The 4,372-nt window shown below is 39.7% G+C and overlaps 2 protein-coding genes across 4 annotated transcripts in view; one reads left to right on the forward strand and one right to left on the reverse strand.

Annotated features, from left to right (window-relative positions):
• LOC104935135 (V-set domain-containing T-cell activation inhibitor 1) overlaps positions 1 to 4,372 on the forward strand; it is a 592,626-nt gene that overhangs the window by 246,991 nt on the left and 341,263 nt on the right. The gene's annotated exons all lie outside the window — the stretch shown is intronic.
• Positions 1 to 4,372, reverse strand: part of LOC109139696 (putative selection and upkeep of intraepithelial T-cells protein 1 homolog) — a 20,784-nt gene that overhangs the window by 15,788 nt on the left and 624 nt on the right. The window lies entirely within an intron of this gene.

Below are 4,372 nucleotides of genomic sequence, written 5' to 3' on the forward strand. Positions count from 1 at the left end.
GTAAAAAGAATTTCCCCGTCCGTGGCATTAATAAAGTATATCTTCTTCTTGGTGAAGAGCAGAAAGAGAGCACATACACAGATGTCAGTGATCAGAATCGGTAACAAGACTCGAACTTCCCAACACTAATAAAATCACCCTGGGATCACTCAGCGGTAACTTCGCGCATGCGTGATTCATTTGCAGTTTGGTAGAGGAGTGGTTACATTTCCTGCTCTGAAGCAGCTGGGAGGAGCTGAACTATGTGAGTCACAGTTTGCAAAAACAACAGAAAGACTTGTTGTCACGTCTCTAAATGTCTCTGAACTGAGACAAAGTCACAAAGTTTCATCAACTGTGTTTCTACACTGAGTTCATAAAAGAACTCTGTGAACTCATCAACCAACTTTAGTCATGATCAGAGATGTATAAAGTACTGCAGTAACAGAGTGGAGTAGAAGTACAAGTGCTATATCAAAAAACTGACTTGAGTAGAAGTTGAAGTGTTCTTTAAACACCATACTTAAGTAAAAGTACTAAAGTATTCAAAATGTTTTGTACTTAAGTATTGCAAGTAGAAGTATGTAAAAAATTGCTACTCAAGTACTGAAAGTACAAGTACAAGTAAAAGTAGAAGTACTGTCGTTTATTATTTCAAATATTTATTAAGGCACAACTTCTAATGTTACAGTGTTACAATGTTCATGGTAGAGTTCTGTGATTTCCCATGGTCTGTGAATGCGTCTGAATGAATGCGAGAGCGAGGGGGCGGGGCAGCAGGTGAGAGAGCGCGCGCCTGGGTGAGTCTGGTGTATGACGTACAGCGCACGAGCGAGGTTGATGTGTGAGACAGGGACTGTTCAGTTGGTTTTTTGGCGTGGTTACGGCCGACAGTCATCATCGAGTCTGGAACCAAACCGTTCAGACTAAATTGCCAGTTTGTTTCGTCCGGCGGACGCTAACAAATAGTAATACGAGTAACGATTTCAGCACATGAAAAAATGTATCGGCATAAAGTATAAATTCATCAAAATATGTCGTGCACGTACAAAGTGGAAAGTTGGGGGAAAAAATACTACTCCAAAAAGTACAGATACTGCATGTTTAGTACTTAAGTACAGTACTTAAGTAGTTCCACTTCTTACTATACATCGCTGGTCATGATCAGTTTTCAGGTCGTCAACACTTATAACTATAATATAATACCATACATAATAATTATAGTATTAATGACGTATTATTGTGTTCTTTAAAGTTACTTCTGCGTCCCACAGTTTAAAGTTGATACATGACAGATGATTCAATTCAAGTTTCACCAGTTAGAATAATTGTCGTTGTTACTTTCCTACCTAAATATGGCGATCGGTGCTCGGTGCCGAGTGCTCGACTCCCTGCTCCGTTCAGTGACGCGAAAGTCTCTCGTTCAAAGTTGCTGTACATGTCCAAACGTCCGAGCTGGTCTCCAGTCTTTGTGTCTTCATCCTTCGTCTTTGTGTCTTTAGTCTTCAGTCTTGTGTCTTTTCAGTCTTCAGTCTTTGTGTCAGCTTGAGATCGGAAGAGTAAAACAGGTTTTTAATAAAACCCGGACAGTTTTCTATGAACGACTGACTGATTGTCACTGTCGCTTTGCTTTATCGGAAACAACCCACAGCGCCTAGTACAGGTCCACAAACGGCACGTGCGGGAGGGCAACGGGAACAGGAAGACGTCACACAGTCAGAATGAAGAACGAAAACCCACGTGTGTCTTAACCACAAAGTTTGCGCAATACCCCGCCACAATACCTGTGTGCGACGTCTCCCACTTCCTCGTATACAGCTTGCCGTCATCCTCCCACATTGTCAGACTCAGACTCACTTGGCTGTACTTATTTAACACTGGCTTCCTTCCAACACTGAGCACCATTAATGTGTACTGGGAATTTCACTTTTGTAGTTACTCATGCCCCTCAAACTTCAAAACTTCATCTCATCGCAGGGGGGGTTCAACTCAATTCGAGGTAGGTCTTGGTTGAGCTGGGCTGCATCAAGTAACCGTCACAAATAAAAGGATTGCGGCAAGTGAAGCAGACGTATCGTGTTTTCTTTTTCTATTTCAAGTGGCGCCTATGCCAGATGTTCGGCAAATTGCCATGTAGTCCATGATACGGAGGCAAACCTATTACCACTTTAAAATCAGTTTGGATCCATAATTTCTGACAAGGTTTTGAACACCTGATCCTCAGGACCATCCTGACTGTTCCCTCCACGTCAGTATAACAGCCATTTAGTTACGAATCATTTTGAGCAAATTTCAGGACTCAAGTGTCTTATTTTGAATTGATAAAAAGGCCTCCTGGTGCCAATATTTACTCCACTGTAAAATCCTATCGCATTGCATTAAGCCCTTTCAATTCAAAATACAGTGGTAATAGGTTGGCTCGCTCCGGTAGTCAGCACTAATGCAATTTGCCATACATGTCTGTAAGTTTTTACAATGTAAGAAGAAAAAAATTCCTTCCTCCGAACTCCAAAAGCCTTCATTTGTGCCTTGAAGAAGCCTGGAGCAGAGGAGGGTGATCAGTTATGTCGTGCTGGTAAGACCCTGAATACTGACACATTCCACATTCCGTAGTCTTTCGCTGTTTGGGTGGAACATACCCACGGATCTTTACAAAAAAATCGGAATTCTTTCTGACTTTTTAGTGTTAACCTTAGTTGTTGACGTCCCAGGTAGAAACGCTTTTAAACGGTCGTTACATTTTGCGGTTTGTCTAATTTGTGAATCAAATCATCTTCTGACATTATAGTCAAATATGTTTGTTTGGTTTTGAAATAAAACTGACCACCAATAGTAAAATCAGGTGATACTTTATTTCATTTTTTGCCTTTCCATTCCGCCTCTCACCCCCCCCCTTCACGCGTCCGGTCTGCAACCTGAGGGTGACCTCATCCACGACTGAAGGTTTTTTTTGTTTTCTTGTTTTGTGCTGAAACCGAACCAGTAACCCGGTACGTGACAACACTATTGGTGAGTTAAGATTGATTGAACGGCCTCCCAGCCAATGCACAGCCTTCGGTTCAACCACCAATGCGAGGAAGCAAAAACTGTTAAAACCACAAATAGAAAGGCTACAGCAGAACTCAGCAGCATTTGTTAAACAAACGACACAACAACGACTGTATATCTAAAATAGTATTAATGAGAACAACATGAAACAACACCCCTGTCAGCAATAAACTGACTTGGTTGTAACCTTTAATATCCTGTACGGAATGGAGTTTAAAAACCACATTTAGGGAAGTCAGCGTTGAAGTATGGGCTCACAGTATGGTATTGTAAGAATTAAAGTATTAGTATTGATTCAAAGTAATCAGTATCACATAATTCACACAGTGCAAAACCAAAATAAAACAAGCTCAAAGGATGATTATTGCCACAAGACTTAAGTGAGATATACATAAGGCAATAGATGTATCATGATGAATTAGAAAGTGATTGATCTATGGAAGCTTAATGCAGAGAAGTTTGCATGAACATCTCAATCAGGAAAGTTCAGTAGCATGGTCCACACTCATTCCTCACCCGCTGTTCTTCCATGACCGCGGTTGTTTTTGGTCCTACAGAAGTTTTGTTTAGTTCAAACTGTCACACTGTATTTTAACTGTCCTCTGATGCTTCCTCTTGTTGTTTTCTCCTGTTGAGGGATCGTGCCCGAGAATCTTAGTGCCTCATGGGTCGACATGATTCTGGCTTCCGTCACTGTGTTGCATCATGGAAGGTTAAATCAGAGTCACTTATTCTCCAGTAAGGAGGAAACAACACGAGACTTTGACTCCCGTTACACTTTGCTCTCCTAGTACAAACAACCAAACATGTACAGAAACACAGGTACAGGTAAGAACAGCATCAGACATCATATTGTTTTTTACACTTTTTAGAAAATCAAAATATCAACTTACCTATATCTATCTATCTATCTATCTGACAGATAGATAGATAGATAGTAGATAGATAATATAGATAGATAATAGATAGATAGATAGATAGATAGATCATATTATTTTTACATTTTTTTTATTTAAAAAATATACAAATAACATATTTGCAATTATATATTTATAGATATATCTATATATATATAATTAATATTATATATATCTATATATATATATGCCGACCTGAATGATTACAAAACATCTTTATTACTCTCAGTTAAGCGGGGTGTGCTGACCACGAGGAAAATATCTAAAATAATCTACGAAGTTTTGAAATCAGTGAAAATGAATCCAGCTCCAGGACTGGGGGGGCGTGTTCCTTGGAGGCATATTAAAGTAACGTTATCATGTCCAGGAAAAATGCATTGCCTACTTTGATCAGAGTACACCTGAGTGCAAAACCAAGAATAATAACA

Source organism: Larimichthys crocea, chromosome XIV (genome assembly GCF_000972845.2).
Source record: "Larimichthys crocea isolate SSNF chromosome XIV, L_crocea_2.0, whole genome shotgun sequence".
NCBI classification, from domain to species: Eukaryota; Metazoa; Chordata; class Actinopteri; family Sciaenidae; genus Larimichthys; species Larimichthys crocea.